General features: G+C 45.6%; 2 pseudogenes; both read left to right on the forward strand.

The window, feature by feature from the left end:
* Window positions 1-1061: 1061 nt before the first annotated feature.
* LOC136463747 (protein ALP1-like) lies at window positions 1062-14199 on the forward strand (annotated as a pseudogene).
* Window positions 14200-15921: 1722 nt separating this feature from the next.
* Window positions 15922-16845, forward strand: LOC136463756 (uncharacterized; annotated as a pseudogene).
* Window positions 16846-23454: the final 6609 nt, after the last annotated feature.

Below are 23454 nucleotides of genomic sequence, written 5' to 3' on the forward strand. Positions count from 1 at the left end.
GCACGAGCGAGCGAGAGCTCGGTGGCGGCGCATCCTTCACCAGTGCGGGACACAGGGCCACAGTGCTTGGCGGCGGTGCGGCGGCGGTGCGGCACCGGCCCCCACGGGCGGCGACGCAGCATTGGCCCCCGCGGCGGCGGTGCGGCACGGGCCCTCGCAGCGGCGGCATGGGATGTGGTCGGCAGCGGCGGCACGGCCTGTGGTCGGCGACGGCGGTGCAGCACATGTCCGACAGCTTCGTCCTCCTTCTCCATTAGCAGATTTGTGATTTGCCCAAGGTATACAAACCCTAACACAATTGATTTGCCCAAGATTTGTGATCTCTATTAGCAGATTTTTTTGTTGCCTCCAGTAGTTCAACAAGTATGATGTGATTTATGCTTGAGACATGTTTGCTTCTGCACATGGTAAAAAATCAGCAAAGTCCAATGCGAATTTTTTCCCTACGTTGTAGCGCTAGTAAGTAGATGAGTGTTGCTGCATGCCCCTGAGTACATGTATCTGTTTGCACTAAGCCGCTGAATTCAGTTTGCCTGGATTTGTACTATCGCCATGCAAGGATGTACCCTTTGTATGACGATGTTTAGTCCAACATTTGTTTATGGATTTAGGCTATTCATGCATTTGTGCTCCTAGCGTCCTGTGGATGCTTAAGAAATATTTGCAATTTTTCTATTTGGTATATAGTTCTGGTAAAATCCAAAGAAAAAGTTTTGGTTACAAGTATATGTTACTCATCATATTCAGTATGACATTGAAAAGAAAAAAATATAACGACAAGTACCAGTAAATTTATTAGTGACAAACAAAACACTCTCTATCAGTTATCAGACCGAAGTAGTATCTAGGTTAACGTAGTATGCGCTATGCCCACAGATTATTTAACTATTTACCACTTTTTATGTACTGAATGGCAACACATCTGCCAGTCTGCCACAGTGGCAATGGCTCATTGGTATTGACTCTGGTGTTCCCAGATGTTAAGTTGCCTCATGTTTCTGATCTGTGTTTGAGCATGACATGACAATATTGTTTTTCTTTCTTTGATTGTTGCATTGTAGATGGATTAGAGAACCAAGGTTCCAATTTGTTCAGCTACTGCATATATGTTCTTGTTCATGTGGCCACGGTTATTCAGTCTAGAAAAAGAAAAAGACGTACTAGTAGAATTGGTATTACTTATGCGCCAATTGAGGAAAGGGATAGAATTAGACAAGAATACCTAGACACTTGCATTTGGAAGAATGATACAACTTGTGTAAACATGCTTAGACTTAATAGAGCATGTTTCTATCGATTTTGTAACCTTTTTAGAGATCGAGGGTTGCTTCAAGATACCACTCATATGTGTGTTGAGCAACAGGTGGCTATGTTTCTAAATACAGTAGGGCACAACCTTAGAAATAGGTTAGTTGGTACTAATTATAAAAGGTCAGGAGAAACAGTAAGCTGCTATTTCAACAATGTCCTTCATGCCATTGGAGAGCTACGAACAGAATTTATTAGGCCCCCATCATTGCAAACTCCGTCCAAAATTGCCGGAAACTATCAATGGGATCCTTATTTTGAGGTGTGAGGTTTATCCCTACCTTTATTTCACATTTAAATTATGTAACCTTGTGTTGGCCCCTAATTAATTTTTACTTTGATGAACATAAACTAGGATTGTATTGGAGCTATTGATGGTACACACGTAAGAGCATCTGTTCCTAAAGATTTGGAGCATTCGTTTCATGGTAGAAAGTCCTTTGCAACTCAAAATGTAATGGCAGCCGTAGATTTTGATCTACGTTTTACTTATGTCTTGGCTAGTTGGGAAGGCACAACACATGATGCATTAGTTTTGCGAGATGCTTTAGAATGCCCTAATGGCCTTCATGTTCCACAAGGTAACAAAAAAATCACTAACTTAATTTCGTTATGCCAATTTTTGATAACTTGAAATGTGATCTCCTTTTCTATAATATGCTAGGCAAATTCTATCTTGTTGATGCCGGTTATGGAGCCAAACCGGGATTCTTGCCTCCTTTCCGTGGAGTTAGGTACCAGTTGAATGAGTGGGGGAATAATCCGGTCCAAAATGAGAAGGAGTTATTCAACCTTAGGCACTCATCTCTTCGTGTGACTGTAGCGCGTGCATTTGGTTCACTTAAGAGGAGATTCAAAATTCTTGATGATGCAACTCCATTCTTCCCTTTCCAAACTCAAGTAGATATTGTTGTAGCTTGCTGCATAGTCCATAATTTTGTCATAGCAGATGGGATTGATGAGTTCATCATTCAAGATTCGAATTGGCCAATGCAAACCCATGCTACATCGAATACTGGACAAGCAAGTGAGAATGCTTCATCCGTTAAATTTAGACAAACAATTGTGGATCAGATGTGGGTTGTGGGGGTATTAACCCCTATACCCTTATGGCTAGGCTTGGGCCGGCCTAGTCCAGGGGGTCCGATCCACTAGAAGACGACGCGTGGCTCGGCCGATCTGCCCGGAGTCCCGCGCAAGGAGTCAAGACAGACTTAGAGATCAAGCAAGATCCTGGTCGGTTAGAATAGGAATCCTTATCTGGCCACCTATGGCAATTATAACCGGTTAGGATTAGTTTCCAGATCTGTAACCCTACTCCCCAGGCTATATAAGCCGGGCAGGGGACCCCTCTAAAAAAACATCTCTCATTGACATACAACAATACAATCAGACGCAGGACGTAGGTATTACGCCTTCACGGTGGCCGAACCTAGATAAAACCTCGTGTCTGTCTTGCATCACCATCTTGTTTGTAGATTGCGCATCTGTCTGCCGACAATCTACTACCTTGGGCATACCCCTAGGTAGACTGCCGAACATATTTCATCGATAGTGGCGCGCCAGGTAGGGGGTGTGCGTACTGCTCTCCAGACGAACAAGATGGTCATCATCCCCGGTTCCATGGCTACGCCGAACGACCTCACGTTCACCATCGGTCAGATCACTTGGACCACTGGCTCCGACGACTCTATCGCCATGACCACGGAGGAGGCGCGGATTCAATCTGCGTCGACCACTGCTTCACCTGCATCGGCTATGGCTCCGACCACAGTGGATCTGGCTCCGGCCACGTCAGCATCATCTTCAGCCACGCCGACAACTCATCGTTCGCTTCCTCGCTACAAAGGAAGGTAGATCGACAACACCAACCTGCTCAACTCCATCGATCGGGTCGGCACCAAACTTGCTGAAACCCTAGCTCTGGTAAGTTCGATTCAAAGTCAACCTAATGAGCAGGTAACCACTACCCACAACAGATCTACCCGACCAGCTCGGGCTAGTCGTCCTGCACGACTCGGTATGGATCTCGTGGTCACATCTACTCCTAAAGGGCACTCCATTCGTCACCAGCCAGCCCCCGCGATGGGTCTTTGGCTCTCTGAGTACGAAGCCTCAATGGAGAACTACCAGGCCCAGCCCTATGGCCTGTGCAACTTCATTAACATGGTCCGGATTGAGGATTATCAAGAAGGATCCATCCACACAGTTCAAGAGGGTGGCTCATGCTCCTCGTCCGGCATCGCATCTAATGCCTCCGTCCACACCGAGCTTCGGCATCATGACGATGAAGGCATTGAATATGATCTAGATATCCCAGACCATGCCCTGGGGTTCCCACGATTCCCATCCTTTCCACCAAGGCGAGGGGACTTGATCAATGTTGTCAGTAATGATGAACCATCGGCAGTTGGCGAAATAGAACAAGAAAGGCTAGCACGCGAAGCACGCAATATTGACTAGTTTAATCGCTGACAAATCAAAGCTGAAGCAGAAGAGGAGGCACGATGCATAAGGGTCTAGCCACGCAACCTTAACAATGCCTTTGACAGGGTGGGGGACAAGCAGGTCTTCAGGACTCCAAGCACCAACATAGTTGTTGCTATGGCAATGATGCAACGACTACCCAATACCCCAGAAACCCAGGCAGTTCGTGATGATATACAAGCTTACCTGACGGCTGCTATGGCCCAGACCATAGAAATTATAAATCAAGCTCGAGCTCCATCCGTCTCAGTTGAATCAAGCCACAGCTGCCAGTACTCAAGTCGCTCACAGCCACCCAACCAACATGGCTCGCACAACAACGGCCCATCAGACAACCGTCAAGGCAGAAATGATGGCCATGATGGTGGTCAGGACGACAACCGCCGCAACTACTGGGACGACAACCGCTGAGACAACCGCGACAATCGCCGTGATAACCGCAGTCGCAGGGTTAACCAGGGTGGCAACTGGGATCGCCGTGATGGCAATAACGATCTCCGCCATTACCTCGAAGAACACGATCTATGCGATCGCATCAACCAAAGAGCCAACGATCGTGCATCCCATGAAAGCTATCGCCGTATAGAATATGATACTGCCCACGGCCCTCTAGGTTTGAAGCAGTTTACTCCACACCTTCGCCAAGTCATATGGCCCAAGAACTTCAAGCTCAAAAAACTTTAGAAGTACGACAACAAGGAGAACCCCGAATTATGGGTCATGATCTACGAAACCACATGTAGATCAGCCATGGCTGACGAGCACGTCATGTCTAATTACTCCCCAGTTGCCGTCAGCCACGCAGGCCACCAATGGCTGGCCAGCTTGCCGGTGAACTACTTTGATTCTTGGCAGGAGCTCAAGCAAGATTTCATCGACAACTTCATTGCTACTTGTGAGCAACCCGGCAACAAATATGATCTACAGTGGATTCGAGATCGCAAAGATGAGCCACTGCGTGAGTACGTCTGATGCTTTTCGGAGATGCGCATCAAGGTCCCATCAATCTCCGACAATGAGGCAATCGAGGCTTTCATCACTGGTCTCCGCTTCCATGATGCCCTATGGGACAAGCTCCTCCGCAAGAGACCTGAATCAGTCACAGCGCTCCTAGCCACTGCTAAAAAATATGCGGATGCCGATGATGCTAAAAAGATAATTATCGAAGAAGCAGCAAGGGTTCCACGCTCTGACCACCCCCACACCCGACGACTACCGCGACAACTATGGTCGGAATGACAATTTTGATCACCGCAACCAGCGCAACGATTCCCGTGACCACCACAACCAGCGTAATCAGCGGCGTAATCGCCTCGACGATTACAGGGGCAAGCATGCTCGGGAAGATGACGGTGAGGTCAACACCGTTAAAAAAGGTGACGGACGTCGCAACTATGAAGACAACTACGCCAAAGCATTGAAAGGACCCTACCAGCTCCATTCCAAGTCAAACCATACCATGGAGAATTGTCGTGTTCTCAAGTCTATCTACACGCATCAACAGGCTCTGGATACGTCCGACAAGCCTAACGACGCAGGGGAATAGCGCAACGAAGACAACGATGATGAAGACGCAGATCCCCATCACAAGTACGTCAAGCCAACCGATCACATCCACACCATCATTGGGGGCAAAGTGTCCATTGAGACCAAATGAGAACGCAAGCTGCTCGCCCGCGCTTGCTTGAACGTGGCCAATGTCGACAACCTCATCGCCGATCCGCGGCTTCCTCCTTGGTCTCACCGTGAGATCTCCTTTAGTAGAAAGGACCAATGGGCTGCTATACCTGAGCCAGGGCATTTTCCCATAGTTCTCGATCCATGTATCAACAAAGTTTAGTTTGACAGAGTGCTGGTTGACGACGGCAGTTCCATCGATATACTGTTCAAGAATAGTTTGCTAGCTCTGAAGATAACCCAGGCTGATCTCAAGCCATACGAGGCACAGTTCTAGGGTGTTCTCCTCGGACAGAGCTCTACACCTCTCGGGCAGATCATGCTACCTGTGCAATTTGGTACCCCAGACCACTTCCGCACCGACTACGTCAACTTTGTGGTCGCTGACTTCGAAGACACCTACCATGCTATCCTTGGTCGACTAGCGCTCACCAAGTTCATGGCCATACCTCACTATAGGTATTTGGTGCTCAAGATGCCTACTGAGAAGGGGGTTCTAACTCTCAGGGGCAACATGTACGTAGCTTACACTTGCGAGGATGACAGCTTCAAAATAGCAGAGGCTCATGACCTCTCTATTCGCATGGCTGAGACCATACTCGACGCCAAGAAGATGCCAACCGACCACCTGGAGATCCCAGAGCTCGAGGCCCCACGCAAGAACGTCAAGTCCAAAGAGCACAAAGCGATCCAGCTGGTCGACGGTGATCCTAGCAAAACGGTCCTTATCGGGGCCAACCTGGATCCTAAATAGGAAGACACGCTCGTCAGGTTCTTGAGGAGCAATGTGAGTGTGTTCGCATGGAAACCCGCTGACATGCCTAGTGTACCTCGGAACTTGATCGAGTACTCCTTAAATGTCGATGGCAAGGCCAAACCTATCAAGCAGAAGCTACGACGGTTCGCTCACAACAAAAAGGAGGCTATTAGGGTAGAAGTTACATGGCTTTTGGCAGCCAGATTTATCAAAGAAGTGTATCATTCGGAGTGGTTAGCCAACCTAGTTCTTGTACGCAAAAAGAATAATGAATGGAGAATGTGCGTTGATTACACTGATCTCAACAAACACTGCCCTAAAGACCCTTTTGGCTTACCTCGCATAGACAAGGTCATAGATTCAACTGCCAGTTGCAAGTTACTATCCTTTCTTGATTGCTACTCTGGTTATCACCAGATCGCTCTCAAAAAGGACGACCAGATTAAGACATCCTTCATCATGCCTTTCGGCGCTTACTGCTACACGACCATGTCGTTTGGGCTCAAGAACACCGGGGCTACCTACCAACGCACCATATAGGCCTGCCTCAATGACGAGATAAAAGATGACCTCATTGAGGCTTATGTTGACGATGTAGTTGTTAAAACCAAGGAAGCATACACCCTTGTTGACAACCTCGAATGTACCTTTACAGCTCTTAACACATTCCAATGGAAATTAAACCCAAAGAAGTGTATCTTTGGTGTTCCATCTGGTATATTGCTCGGCAACATCGTTAGTCACGATGGCATACGCCCTAACCCAGAGAAGGTAAAAGTTGTCTTGGACATGAAGCCACCTAAAAAGGTGAAGGATGTTTAGAAGCTCACCGGATGCATGGCTGCCCTCAGTCGTTTTATATCAAGATTAGGCGAAAAGGGACTCTGTTTTTCAAGCTGCTCAAAGCAACCAAGAAGTTTGAGTGGTCGGAGGAGACAGACGTTGCTTTTACACAGCTAAAGCAATTCCTTACATCACCTCCAGTCCTCACTGCTCCTAGAGAAGACGAAACCCTCCTGCTTTACATTGCGGCAACTAATCGGGTGGTCTTCACTGCCATGGTGGTCGAGCGCGACGAGCCCAGCCACGTCTACAAGGTACAGTGACCAATCTATTTCATCAGTGAGGTACTCAATGAATCCAAGACCAGGTACCCATAGATTCAGAAACTGATCTACGCCATACTGATTACATCCCGAAAGTTGAAACACTACTTCGATGGATATCGTGTGGTGGTCATGACCGAGTACTTTCTAGGAGACATCATTCGCAACAAGGATGCGAACAGGCGCATCGTCAAATGGGCAATGGAGCTATGCCCTTTCTCCTTGGAATTTGCAAGTCGTACTATAATCAAGTCTCAGGCACTTATCGATTTCATCGTCGAGTGGACAGACTTAAGCACACCTGCCTCTTAGGGGCCCGACGAGTATTGGAAGATGTACTTCAACGGGAGTATTGGAAGATGTACTTCAACGGCTCTCTCAACATCGACGGGGCAGGAGCAGGAGTCCTTTTCATGTCACCATCCAAGGAGCAGCTCCGGTACGTCCTCAGGATTTATTTCCTGGCGTCCAATAACGCCGCCAAGTATGAAGCATGCCTACATGGTTTGTGCATTACGGTTGAGCTCGGTGTCAAACGTCTCTATGTCTATGGAGACTCGGCTCTGGTCATCAACCAACTCAACAAAGACTGGGATACGACCAGTGAAAAGATGGATGCATACTGCAAATCGACCAGAAAGCTGGAAGGCAAGTTCTATGGCATCGAGTACACACATGTGGTCTAGGACAAAAATCAAGCAGCAGATGCGTTGTCAAAGTTAGGATCATCCTGAGCCAAAGTCCCACATGGCATATTTGTTCAAGACCTGCTCACGCCTTCCATCGAAGAGGAAGATCCCACAGTCGACAAGCCTCTAGACCAGCTATTGGTGGCTATAGTTCCGGCATCAAACATCACCGAACCACCTCCGACCACTAAGGAGCCTGACTGGAGAGTACCTTTCATCAAGTACCTGATGGATGGTAGCAGTTACATCGATCGGACAGAAAACAAACGCTTGATGCATCGCAGTAAGTAGTATCTGCTCGTTGATGGCAAATTGTGGCGCAAGAACGCAAAGGAGGAAATCTTGATGAAGTGTATAACCCAGGAGGATGGCGAACATCTCCTGGACCAAATCCACTCTAGCTCCTATAGCAACCACGTGGCCTTGAGAACGCTGGTTGGCAAGGCTTTCTGAGCAGGGTTCTATTGGCCGTCAGCCGTAGCCGATGCAGAGAAGCTAGTCCGCCATTGTGAGGGTTGTCAGTTCTTCGCCAAGAGAATCCACGTACCAGCACACGAGATTCAGATAATACCAGCCTCTTGGTCCTTTGCATGCTAGGGACTAGATATGATTGGGCCCTTCAAACTGGCTCCTGGGAAATTTACATGTGTCTTTGTGCTGATCGACAAATTTTCCAAGTGGATAGAGTACATGCCTCTGGTACAGGCATCTTTAGAAAAGGCTGTCACGTTCATTGACCAGGTCATCCACCGCTTCGGCATACCCAACAGCATCATCACTGATCTTGGTACTCAGTTCACCAGGAACGCTTTTTGGGACTTCTGCGATGAAAGGAGCTTAATAGTAAAATACGTCTCGGTGGTGCACCCTAGAGCTAATGGATAGGTCGAGCAGGCAAATGGTATGATCTTGGACGCACTTAAAAAGAGGATGTATAGGGAAAATGATAAAGCTCTCAGAAGATGGCTCAAAGAGTTACCGGCCATGGTCTGGGGTCTCAGAACCTAGCCCAGTCGCAATACCGGCATATCACCATACTTTATGGTTTATAGTGCTGAGGCAGTGCTTCCAGCAGATATAGCCTTCAGATCAGCATGGGTAGAGAACTTCGACGAAGACAAGGCCAATGAAGTACGGGAGCTAGAAGTGAATAGTGCAGAAGAGAAGCAGCTCGATTCTTGTGTACATACAGCCAAATACCTTGCTGTTTTGCATGGGTACTACAACAAGAACGTCAAGGAGCAGTTCTTCGTGGTTGGGGACTTGGTCCTAAAGTGGAAGACAAATCAGGCTGGCGTCCACAAACTCGCAACCCCATGGGAAGGGCCCTTCATGATCAAGGAGGTTACATGACCAACGTCTTACAGGTTAGCTCACCTAGACGGTACAGACGTACCCAATTCATGGCACATCGACAAGCTTAGGCGTTTCTATGCTTAACTACTAAGATATGTACTCCTCTTGTACTTTCGATTTAATAAAGCTATTATGATTTCTCCGACTACTCTAATGTGTCATTTCGAAGTCTATTGATATTCTAACTCTACTAGTTAAAATCGACCACCAATCCTTATCAGATTTTTGGAGCAGGCCGTGTCTCCGATTTCTCTCAACATGTGCATGGGATCTGCTCTCTACGCTATGGGTGATCGGCAGGTGCTCTTTGGTTTGACTTGTGTGTTTCTACATGTGCACAAACACTCCGACCGCAAGACAAACCAGGGCCATACAAACCTTTTAGGATGACATGTCAACTAAACTGGTACAACTAAATAGAACGTCAACATGTTCTAACTTAGTTACATTGGTATGATGTCTGGGCTTAAAAATGTTTTCTACAAAACAAACAAGCTCATGTTGTTATACAGTTACGTTATTACAAGCTTGCCTGAAAAGGTCCAAGTTTACAATAACACAACTACATCTTCTTCTACAGCTATAGCCTACACTAATGGCTAGTCGGGGCACGCGGCACCTACTGCTCGCTAGGCCTGACATCGTGCTCAAGTCTCAAGGACTCTTGCACTGGTCGAGCTAAAGAAGATGGCCCCGCCGACGCCTAGCTGGTCGAGACCGCAGGCTTTGCCGGTTGGCTTGAAAATAAAGGCATTTCCAGCTAACTTGTTGATGGCGTTCCCTATATGGATGGCATCGCACCTCCACACAGGTTAATGTCGCCAATTATTTTCACCGACAAGTTCAGCTGGGCCATCCATAGCTCCTCGGCCTTGTCTGGATCTACCTCCTTCGGGTATCCAACCTCCAGGCGCTTGAGATCGATCAAGGGGTAGTGAGCACGTACCATGCTTAGCACATGTACGCCTGTGTACTCACCTGCCTCTTTCATGAACTCTTGGAACCATCCCCATGCCTTTCGGCATCTCTCGATCAATCCCAGCTGCGGCGTCCTTGGCACGTCCTCTGTTAGCACTGGATCGATGAGGTTAAGGACCGGTAAAATGCCCGTTGCCACCTCCTGGCGCCGGCTTTTCCAAGTGTCACGATCCTTGGTGATCTCTAGGCACTACGCCTGCCAGTCATCATAGTCTTTTATCACGACCTCTAGATGCTTCTTTGAATTGATTTTTATAACTGCAAACCGTACAAGCTGTTAAGACACCATATTATGCCAAGCTACGGTAGGCAACAAAAATGAGCAAAGGGGTTTGAAAAACTTACTTTTCAGCTCCTCTGTCATCTTGGTCGTGTGGTCCCAGAGTTGTGACTGGTCGTGCGCTAGTTTTCTATTGTCCTCTTTCAGGCGATCACACTCCACGACCGCACGACTGTTCTCCTCTCAGAGACGGACCACTTTAGCTTCTAAGCCTGCACTACAGCTGTTACTATCAACAACGCAACAACACTTGTCAGTATTCATTGTGATAAAGTGGCTACTTACTTGTTCTTTCCTGCTCTTTATTACTGAGCTGGATGACCAGGTCCTGGTTCTAGGACTCTTGCACTGTCCTTTCATAGTTGGTGGCTTCAAGTCGATGGCGCAAGCGTTCAACCTCAGCCGTCAGCTCATTGTTGCTTGCAGTGATCCCCTCGATTTGGTCGAAACATTTCTTGCAGTATCTTGTGGTCTTCATTAAGTCCTGTGTGTAGATTGCTAAGTGAGACAACTATGACTAGATAGCGAGATCAGGGGGTGAAGCGAAGCCTACCTACACTTCCGTCACCAGTCGTTTCACCGCCCGTTCAACTTTTTTGGTCTCTTTGACCTCCGGGATTTCCTCACGGACAACCCATTCGTCCTTCCACCGACACGACATATACACATGTTGTCGCTTGTCTTGCGGATGGCCTAGGACCTCCTCCACTTCATCCTCTTTGGGCTCTTCTTTGGATCTCGGTGCTGGTCCAGCGTTAGCAGCTTTTGCGATCACTATGGCCTTCCCATGGGCTATAGCATCGACTAACGTGCTCTATGCTCTCACCTCCAGCCGCTACTCCTCGGTCTATTCTGTTACCCTCGATGCTAAGGTGCTGCCCTCAGCAGGTTTAGCACTCGAAGCACTCATGCTCGGCTCGGCTCTTCCCTCGACCCCCTGCTCGGGGACCATTGTCTGACTGTTTGTTTGCTAAGGCCCCGACGGATCTTTTGCTATGGGTTCCTCGATGGCTGGCTGCTTGGTAGTCTGCTCTAAAATTAATGGTGGAGCCACGCCGCTTTTGGCTAGCTAGTCTGGACTTTCGGTGGACGCCGAGCTAGTACATCCGAGATAAGTTCAGAAGGCAATCATATTCAATGCAAATTGCTAGCTTACATTAAGGTTACCAATACTTACATGTTGAAAGCACGGAATGATGTGGCGAAGGCGCGTCTCTTCGGCCGCACTTGCTCCACGTGCTGTGCGGGTGACTTCTGGTCTCCCTCTACATCTAGCACTGTCGCTGGGCCTTGGTGCTCGACCTCTCCGCCACTTGTCCTTCACGCTGCAGTGGTCAGCGATGTAGGTCCCACTGGCACGGAGGAGCCACCTTGCTCCATCGACTCTAGTTGCCTCCTCCTCTTTTGAGGGATGAGTTGATAGGTGTCTGCATCCTCTCCCTCCTTTGTGTCATCGTCCGACACAGTAAAAATTGCTCGACGACGTTTGCTGGCCACCGGTCGTTTACCAGCAGCTTTGGCTACTGCCTCCTCTCCAGCTCCGAGCACCGCCCAGTCGACGTCCTCGATCCCAATGTTGGTCTGGGTGGTTGGGTCAGCTCCTTGCGGCCAATCTACTCTAGGGGGTGGCGACACAAACACTGTCGCTCTATCCTGACCATTAATCTAGGAAACAAATGGGAGTGAACATAGTAAGTTTCTACCATAATATAAGACTATGGGTACAAGGCAAGATGAGTTACCTTTGGGGGAGGTCGGGCGAGCTTGAAAGCGTGCTCGATGTCACTCAATCTAACATAATTTGGATCAGCTAAGTTAAATAACTCTCCAATTCTGGCTCTCACTTTGTTTTTGTCAAGCACCCCCTGCCTCGTTCTCATCGGGTCCGCGCTACCTTGATACTCGTAGCCAGGATGTACCCTCCTCTGGCAGGGCTAGATCCGTCGGTTGATGAAGCTCCCGACCATGCTCGGACCATCTAGTTTTTTCCATGAGATCATCACAAATATTTTTGGAATCTGTTCAAGGTGCTCGGGCTTCTCTAACCAGCTTATCCTCTTCTCCAGAATGTACCCCATGTCACACAGCGTGATCGTGTTTGTCTCTTCTCGAATGTAGAACCATTTCTTGTACCAGTCATCAAGCGACGTGTTCCATGGGCAGTGCAGGTACTGGGCTTTCATGCCGTCATAGAGGTTGAGGTACACACCTCTGGCAATCTTCGAGCCGCCGCTTCCTTTCTTCCGCAGATAGAAAAGATGGCGGAAAAAATCAAAATGGGGCTAGAAACCGCCATATGCTTCGCAAAGATGAATGAAAGTGTCGACAAGGAGGACCGAGTTGGGATGCAGATTACAAATCCCAATCTCGTAGTAAAGACAGAGCCCTTGAAGAAATGGATGAATAGGAACCCCAAATCCCCACTTAAAGAAGTCTTCGAACACCATGATCTCACCTGGTTGTGGATCGGGGTACCCCTCGCCCTGCGACGCATGCCATCCTATGAGCTCCTTGTTGTGGAGTACCCCCATGGTGACGAGGTCTTCAATGGTCTGCTCGTTGCTTCTCGATTTCCACCACTCCTTTGCCATGACTCCTGCTTTCTTCTGCATGTCACTTTTCGCCATGAATCTGGCCTTGCTGATGAATGAGGAACTGGCGGAGGACTGATTGGTGGTGATTTCAGAGGTATTAGGGTTGGCAAGAGGAAGAAGATGGCTGCGGCTATGAATGGCAATGGGGTTCAGTAAAAAGTAACTTATCTATCCTATACTATATTTAACCCAAGAGTTATGCTGTTTCGTCTGTCTGAGATTCTTGGGAGATGTATGCACGCGTCGTAGACGGTTGTTTTCATAGCCTTGAGATCTATGCCAATATATGCGCCGCTTCATTGCTAGTGTATGTGCCTCTTCATTGCCAGTGTGAGAGGGCCCATGTTGACGCACCTACTTACAGGTGCCACACAACTGTTTGCTTGAAAGGACAAGAAGGCAGTATGACGTGCTATACCCGTCTACTTTTTTGACCAGACATGTCAGATTGGACTTGATAGGGCAAGTAATTAAATAAATACAAAAGATAATAGTACAAGTGGCATATGGTTTTTCGCTGCACTTCTCGTGCTCAGGGACTGTTCAGACCACCATTGTGCTCTAGGACTGTCCAGACCACCGTTGTGCTCGGGGATTGTCTAGACCACCGTCGTGCTCGAGGACTGTCTAGACCACCATCGTGCACGGGGATTGTCCAGACCACTATCGTGCTCGGGGACTGTTTCGACCACTCACATGCTCGGGGACTGCCCCGACCACTCTCCGAACATTGCTCGGAGACAGCTCTCCTTGGCTACATGTGATTTGTACTCACATACAGTTGAGAGGCATTTATTTAGACCTTGCTACAAGGCTGATACCTCGCCTTCCAGCAAGCTTGGGGACTACATCGGTACGATGCACCTACCGGTGCATCTCGTATCGCTTATATGATGATTGGATTTTTAACTTAATTGAGAATTCTTTTTAGACCCTGGCACCACATGCCTGCGTCACCTACTACTAGGCTCGGGGACTAAGTGGACACACTTCACCTTGCGGTGAATGTGTTTATTTTATCGACCCCTACGCTCTGACTGTTGGCCATAACAACTACTGTACAAGGGTCACTTACATTTCTTTTCAGAAATACAAGTGGGCACACTTGATCAAGAAAGAAATCTTTTTCTTTTTTCTTTAGAGCGCCATGCATTCTTCAGATAACCAGAATTTTCGGCTATAATCGTGGTTTACTGCTCTCTGTGCGGACCAGAATACTAGCATATTTGCTTGGTCGATGTTTCAACCAGTTGGAGATGACATGAAGACAGACTGCATTAGCCGAAGAAGATCAAACGACGTGTCACAACATAATACATGGTGCTCGGGGACTAGCTATGGGGGTATTAACCCCTATACCCTTACGGCTAGGCTTGGGCCGGCCTAGTCCAGGGGGTTCGGTCCACTAGAAGACGACGCGTGGCTCGGCCGATCTGCTCGGAGTCCCGCGCAAGGAGTCAAGACAGACTTGGAAATCAAGCAAGATCCTGGTCGGTTAGAATAGGAATCCTTATCTAGCCACCTATGGCAATTGTAACCGGTTAGGATTAGTTTCTAGATCTATAACCCTGCTCCTTAGACTATATAAGCCGGGCAAGGGACCCCTCTAAAAAAACATCTCTTATTGACATACAGCAATACAATCAGACACAGGACGTAGGTATTATGCCTTCACGGCGGCCGAACCTGGATAAAACCTCATGTCTGTCTTGCGTCACCATCTTGTTTGTAACTTGCGCATCTGTCTGCCGATAATCCACTACCTTGGGCATACCCCTAGGTAGACTGCTGACCATGTTTCGTCGATATGGGTAGACCATCAAAACCATTATGCAAATTAATATATAGTATCTCTATGTATTTTTATATATTTAGACAAACAATTGTGGATCAGTCGTGCTGAATTTAATTTGTATGAACATATGGCTTGCTGAATTTAATTTGTATGGACATATGGCTTGCTGAAATGTATGTACAGCTCGTTGGAATTTGTATGACATATGCCTTGCTGAAATTTATTAGTTGAAACATGCAACTTGAGAAGTAATTTATGTTGAAACATGCAACTTGAGAAGTTATTTATTAATTATTTCTGGCTCTATTTTCTTCCTTGCAAGGTGCGCAATTACACGATATAGTGATAGGTTCAATATATTTCTACAGGCTAATAAGCACTGCTTTGTGTGCTTGTCTGTGTGAATTAGCAATATCGTTTCCTTTGCAAGTATTTGAATTACCGATATCACTTATCAGCTTATATACTGTTTCTTGACCATGCTAGTTTTTGGAAGAGTTTTGTGTGGTTTCTGAGGAATTTGAAGGAACTTGTCTTAGATGCCAAGTGAGGCATTTGCCTACTCTGTGTAGAGCCAAGTTGTAGGTTTGGTGGTTGTATGCTATGCTTATCTGAGCCCCTTGCTTTATGCATAGCACATATCCATGCAAACACATTTGGCAATGCAAAATTACTTTCGGCTTGCCCCATTGTGAAGTTGAGCTTTTGTTGGGTTGTGCCCTTTTGAATTACCCTTTGTTTTTTCTTAAAGCATTGGTTGGAACACATGTTGCATGACTGTGTGAGATATTAATGGTAGTTTAAATCTGGCAGGTATTTGTCCATGAAAATAAGCTTATTCTTAGCCACAATTTTTGTGGCATTTGTGTTTCCTGGTTTTGTTTATGATAGGTCATGGCAGACCTAAACAAGGAAGTTGGGGGAACAAATGGACATTCTGTATGGACAACACCAGAGACCACTTTTGTGCTGACTCACCTAGCCAATCTGATGGCTAGTGGCACAAAGACATGTTCTGGCTTTAAGAAAAGTCCATTTGAACACTTGTGCTAAAGCTGTCAATAAAAAGTTTAGGACCATGAAGACTGGAGAGCAAGTTAAAAATCATTTGAAGACACAACAAAGGAAGTTTGCAAAGATGACCAAGCTTAGAAAAGTGAGTGCTACTGGTTGGGATGAGGACAACTTCATTATAACTCTTGATGAGGAGCACTACAATGACTATGTTAAGGTATAATTGCAAAAAACTTAACCAGCATGTTAAGTTCTAATTGTTTGCTTCTAACTAAACTTCCATTTATCCATTGTAGGATCATAAGGCTGATGCTGAATTCTTGAACAGGCTCCTTCCAAACTATGGTGAGATGCGAACAATCTTTGGAAAAAGTATGGCAACAGAAAAGTTTGCCAAGGACTCAAATTCTGCATTAGGTACTGAAGAAGCTAACACTGAAAATGAGTGAGTTGAATGCAAATGGTGAGAGTGAGGCCACTCCCTCTCCTTCTAATCAAGGGGCTACCTCATCAGCAAGCGAGCCAAAGAAAGCTAAGATTGCTGTAATCAGTTGTGTTGGTGACAGACTTGCTGAAGCTATAGAGAAGGCCTATGTTGCACCCCCACCACAGCCCACCAATTATTTACCAGATGATCTATTCAACATGTTGATTAACCTTCCAGGTTTCGATGCCGCCCAGTTAAATCTGTACTACGAGTATTTGGTGGCCAACAAAGACATGGGACACGCATTCTACAACCTTCCTTTTGACCACAAGTTGATGTGGGTGGCTATGTTTGTCTCTGAGAGGTTCCTAGGATAGTGAAATAGGGGCTTCAATGGTTCTTTTGCTTGCAAGGTTCTCAGGATAGTGAAATAAGGAATTCAATGCTTCTTTTGCTTGCACCACATGAGACAATTAGCTATGGTTAACTAATTCCAAGGCTCGAACTATATATTGTGACTAGCCTTGAATTAACTATCATGTGTTTGTATATTATGTGGTAGGTCAAAACTTATACTATTTGTAAGGCTTAGAACTGTTATGTATAAGCCTTGAACTTCTATTGTGTCCAAGAACTTGGCATGACCTGTAGTCTTGGCACTTGCTAATATATGTGAGTTAAGACCTTTATGGCAAACTGTGCACTTGAATGTTACATATGCATTTATCTTTTTTAGATATATTTGTGGTGATTTTAGATGGTAATGTATTTTTTTAGATATATCTATGCTGATTTCAGATGGCAATACATGTGTGTGATGCTAAGAGATAATTTAATTTTGAATTAGTCAATGCAATGGTGAGATAGAGTAGTTACGGAATGCAATAGCAATGGTAAGCCATTCTATTTATTAATAGTATGTCCTCAATATAAAAGGTGGCAAGTATAGCTACATTATGAGGGAGGTGATCATATGGAGATATCCTATCTCTATCCCTTCATTCAAATATGAGACAGGATCACTCCATCTCACTTTATCCTCCCAACCAAATAGAAAACATGAATCATCCCATTCCACTAACCAAACAGAAATAGGAACCATCCTATTCCAGAAAATAGAGTCAGGACCATCCTATTCCATTTCGCCTCTCAACCAAATGCTACCTTAGAGTACTTCAATCTATTCAATTGATTTGAGGATTGGTTGAGTAGAGCATCATATTTGATAGGGGTTTTATTAGTTCCAGTTACAGTAATTCAGGACAAAGCAGTTTTGGTAAATGATTGATTTGGGTGGTGAAACGGTGTCCGATTAAGCTGAAACCTGGTCAGTGGTTAGGGGACTCGTGGGTTTAAATGTCTACCAAAAGCCATGCACAATGGAGCTGTATTTTGTGGTGACATATGAACTGATTACCGAGTTATGACTTCTCTGTTTGGTATGTAAACTAATTACCAAAGGGGACAAAATATGTGGCTTTCTCTGTTTGGTATTGTCACTTCTCTTGTTAGAAGGTTATGGTTGTAGTAGATGCCAAGTTTGCAACTTGACGAATATTTTATTGTTGTTGTAATCCTCTAGATGCTTTAGAGAAGGCACATTGTACCCATGAAAACTTGGAGTGGGCCAGTTGGTCCCATGATTTTTACTCCTCACTTTGCGGAGGTTTTCCACGTAAATCATTATGTCAATTGTGCATGTGGTTTGTTAAATTTCTGATGTTGTTCTGATGGTAGATGTTCTCCTCATTGTTCATCATATGATGAGAGATTAATTGTGCATTGTGAAAATTGCTACCCTTTTATCGCAACAGGAAGCACATCTTGCAAGTTTTGCCATGCATGTTTCTTTATCTAGACTAGCAAATATGCTCGTGCAACACGCACGTGTTTACGAAAATTATTTCAAATGCAATGGAAAAATTAATTGAATTCTTGATATGTCAATTCATATATATCATCAAAATTTTCTTTAAATGCAAAAATAGGATAATGAATTATTTATTAGATCTACAAAATATTAAAGAATTTACAAAACTATATGAAGAAGTGTGAAAGCTCTAGTTTGATTTTGGTGAATTGATGAAACCCTAAGTGCTAACCCATTGCTCTAAGTGATCATGAGATAGGGTAGCACATTCCGAGTGGTGGAGCAAATGAAGAAGATCATGATGGTGGTGATGGCCATGGTGATGATCAAGTGCTCGAGCTTGGAAAAGAAGAAAGAGAAAAACAAAAAGCTCAAGACAAAGGTATAATTAATAGGAGCTTTTGTTTTTGGTGATCAAGACACCTAGTGGGTGTGATCACATTTAAGATAGATAGCCGTACTATTAAGAGGGGTGAAACTCGTTGTGAAATGCGGTTATCAAAGTGCCACTACATGTTCTAACTCATTGCATATGTATTTAGATTCTAGTGAGTGCTAACACCCTCAAAAATGTTTGTGAAAATATGATAACACACGTGCACAAGGTGATACACTTGGTGGTTAGCACATTTGATCAAGGGTGGTGAAGTTTGAGATTTGGAGATGCTGTCTCGAGCTGATCGGACACTATCTTGGCAGTGATCGGACTCAGGCAGGCGCGTCCGGTCAGTGGAGCGCAGTGCGGCGTGGCCTCAGTCCTTCGACCAGATGCGTAGGGGGTGCGTCTGGTCCCTGCTGACGTACGCTGACGTAGCGGTGTGTTGCGAGGCTAACGAAGAGCGGACGCTGGGCGAGTCTGATCGCTCCTGATCGGACACGTCCGATCAACAAAAATCGTTTCTGGACCCTTACTGGTTCTGATCGGACGCACGGTGGTGTAGAGTCAGGTGGTGGCAGCGTTGCGTCCGGTCATTGACTTGGCGCTCAGGCATGCACATGATCGGACGTGGCTCTGGCGCGTTAGGTTGTGTCACGGGTGCGTCTGGTCTCTACTTAAGTGTTTGCGTAGCTGGACTCAACCGTTGGAGATCAGCGGCTCTCGTTGGAAGGAGGGAACACGTGGCAGCGATCGCGCGACCGGACGTTAGGCGTCACGCGTCCGGTCAACCCAACCGGCACGTTCGGTCGTCGCGTAGTGAGCTGCCTATTGAGCCCAACGACTCTATTTTTTGGGCTCCTATTTAAGCCCCATGGTCAGCTCTTGCTCACCCTCTTGACCATTTGTAGTGCATATACATCCTAGTGAGAATAGCCAACACTCTCTAACCCACCTTGCTTGATTGGATCATCATCTTGTGAGATTTAAGAGCATCCAAGTGCATTGCTTTAAGTGATTGTATCTAGAGGCACTTGGAGATTGCGTTCCGCTACGGGATTTGCTTGTTACTCTTGGTGTTTGTCGTCACCTAGACGGCTTGGTGCAGCGAGGATCGTTGAGCGGAGGGTGGTGCTTGCTTCCGTCTCCGATCGTGGTGATTGTAAGGGGTTCTTGACCTGTTCCCAGTGGAGAGCCAAAAGGTACTCTAGTGGATTGCACGTGGCTTATGGATCCTCATCTTGTGTTGGTTGTGCGGCACCCGAATACGGGTTAGGTGTGTGATGCCTATTAGCGCGTGAACCTACAAGTGAGTGAATCGCCACAACAGAAACTAGCTTACCAGCAAGCAAGTGAACCTCGATGAAAAATTATTGTGTTATCTTATCTCCGAGGATTTCATTGGTATTCATTGTGATTGATTGATCATATCTTGCCACAGCGGCATAACTTCACTACATCTCTTGTATTTACATTCCTAATGTAGATAAACTCTTTAGCAATGTTTTCCTAAACGGTAAACGGTCTTTACACGGTCACCCTTCATTTAGCGTTTAGGATGTTTATACGGTGTTTAAACGAAGTTAAATGGTCTAAACGGTTTTATACTTTTAAAAAAAAATACATATAATTATATATGTGCATGTAAAAAATCAAGTATTCTAGCATTTATATATATTTATCCGAGTAAAAATCAATTATTTTGGTATGTATATATATTTATGCATGTGAAAAGAACCAAATATAGATATTTATGCATGTAACATATCAAGTGTACAAATTTATAAATATAATAAACTTAAGTATACAAATTTATCCATATAAAACTGAACTAGATTTACCTCGCGTTCGTCTAAACAACCATTTAAATAGCTGTTTAGCCTGTTTAATGCTGTTTATCTCTGTTCCGTTTAGGCCGTTTTTTCCGTTTTTTGACCGTTTAAACAGTCAACCGTTTAATTTCTGTTTATCCCCTAAATAAAACAGTTTAACACCATTTACCATTTACTGACCGTTTATGCTGTTTAGGCCGTTTAGACGAACACTGCTCTTTAGTGTAATTAGTTTTGAGAGCTAGCATGTGTCTTTGTCTAGTGGTTAGTGAAGCTCTTTAGTTAGTCTTTGAGAGCCAGGGACGTAGCCAGCGGTGGGGCTAGGGGGGCTTCAGCCCCCCTACCCATCCTGAGCACGTGGAGTTTTCCTAAGTTCTTCCTTAAAATTTTATGCATACATATATTAGGTAGGAGGGGCTAAGGTTAAGAGAAGATAAAAAACATCTATTCTTTTGTTCAGCCCCTCCTAAATTTTTTTCTGACTTCGTCACTGTTGAGAGCTCACTAACTTAGAGAGTAATGATTTAGTTTCTTGTGTGAATTAGAGATCATAGCAACTCGAATCGTCGATAGAAGGCTTGTATTTTAGTAGACTAGCGCAACACTTGCTTCGCCGTTTAATTGTCTAACCATTTAGCTTAAGTGTCGTTGTAGAATTTTTAATAGGCTATTCAACCCCTTTAACCATTAAGACCTTTCAAAGTGGCACTAGCCTAGTGGAACTGATGTCACTTTATTCTAGGTGCAAAAAAAAATTAAAGTGGGACTGCGGACTAGGCGATGCCCTACACGGTGATTTCATATTTTTTTGGACCTTAGAATCCATGACCATGCAGTGATGTAAACATGACGAAATATGACTTGAATAATATAAGATTGTACACGTATGGACAACCTGAGGGGTTAGAATTTTATTAATGATGATGCAAGATTGTACGTAAATCGGCAGATGTAAAATAACGTGACTTAAACAAACAGAGGCTCGTTCGGCTTACCCAGAAACCAGCTTGTTCGGTTTCTTTTTTTAGTCGGAACAGTGTTTTTCTCTAACAATAATTCAGTCAGAATAATGTTTTTCAGCTAGTTTCAGTCAAAATTCAGCAAGCCGAACGGAGCCGATAAAATCATAACTTCTCGAGTGTTAAAATCTTAGAAATCTTACATCTATGGAAGGCTTAGATGAAGTCTAGTTCAAATGGGTATTGTAGAGGGGAGTTTCTATCTAAAAATACGTTTTTTTATAGTGTGACGATGTGATGTGAAAAGAAAAAAAAGATGGTATAAGTTCTGTAAGATGTTTGGGTCTTCAAGCTGCGCTGGGTGTTGAATAATAAGGTATTTTCATATTTATTTTAATCCATAAAAATAACGCAATAAAAAGGAGAGTGAAGTCATGAATAACAAGACAGAAACACTTCATGACAAATGTTAACATGATGATAAGACAAATTATAGAGCCGAAATATATGTGAAACATTGTTTTACATAGCTGACACATCACAGACATGATCACAAATATAAAAGGTGTGTTCTCAAATATCAAGATCATGATAATCACAAAATTAAAAGGAACCAGAAAACCAGTACTAGCATAATCATCCAAATCAATCAAACAGAGCATGTTGAACATGAAAGCAGTATTGCCTAGGAACATCATGATATTGATAATGAAACTCAGAAGAGGGTGAAGGAGATTATACCCTGCGGCGGAGCCGCTCGCACCAGGAAAAGCCATGGTGGTGCTTTGCTGTTGTAGTCGTCCCGCTCGATGCAGTGCAGAAAAGGACGCCGTGAAGAAGCACCGCTACAGGTTCACCAGCGAGTAGTCGTGCCACCACCGACACTCCCCAAAAACGTAATCGCCCGTCTTCACCCGAGCAGGTGAAGCCCACGACGGAGACGCGTTCCGGAGGCCTACTCTTCCATCTCTGGTGCTCGCCGGAGGTGGAACGGGAAGAACTTGCGCTGCTGGAAAGTGGTGTTCTCCGCCAAGAGAAACTAACCGAGAGGGGAGGATTTGATTTATAGGCAGAGGCCAGAAGACGAGAAGCCGACGGCACCGAGGGGTCACACCTCCCTTCTGCGGTGGAAGAGACGGAGACGGAGAACCAGGAGTCACGGGAGTTACCAGAGAAGCCAACGGCACCGAGGGGTCACACCTCCCTTCTGCGGTGGAAGAGACGGAGACGGAGAACCAGGAGTTACCAGAAACTCCTCCAATCAATTCCAATCAATTCGTCAGTTTCAAAAATAAAGGCCTCGCCCGCCCGCCTGCCTCGCCACGCGCACGGGCTCGGGCCGGGCCGGGCGGCGGCGGCGCGCGCGCGCGCGTGTGGCATCCAGGTGACCCACTTTTACTTCTCAAATAGATCGATCAATGATCAAGTATTTAAGTAGAGTCGTCTCTCGATTAAATTCCCATATGGTACAAAACCATTAATGTACATGTACGGACCATAGAGTTTAATAGAGATATTAAATAAATGGGCCAAGCCCATAATATCTAACAATATCTAACACTGGGTGGGAGATGTTTTGAGCTTCAAATTGTGAGACCTGCATGAAATCGGCTATGAATTAATTTCATGGACACGATGGTGGCCATGATGTCTGACTGGGCTCATTGGGAAATTGGCCCGACGGTTGGCGAAGAAGCCAGTTGGCGTCCCAGGCCAGACACACCACTCTGTCCGTCCTGTCGTCCTCATCCGTTAGCTTGCATTGCATTGCCAGCTACATAGAGGAGGTGGGTTCGTTTGTCAGGGGCCTCATCTCGGGGATTTTTCCTCGTCTTCCTGCATAGTCTCTCTAGCGTGGAGCCGCAAAGAATTAGGACAGGCATTTGGGGACGCGGTCTTCTGATCTGTGTATAACTGATGATGTGAGTGTGGTGTGCATGGGTAGCGTG

This window comes from Miscanthus floridulus, chromosome 1 (genome assembly GCF_019320115.1).
Source record: "Miscanthus floridulus cultivar M001 chromosome 1, ASM1932011v1, whole genome shotgun sequence".
In the NCBI taxonomy this organism is placed as follows: Eukaryota; Viridiplantae; Streptophyta; class Magnoliopsida; order Poales; family Poaceae; genus Miscanthus; species Miscanthus floridulus.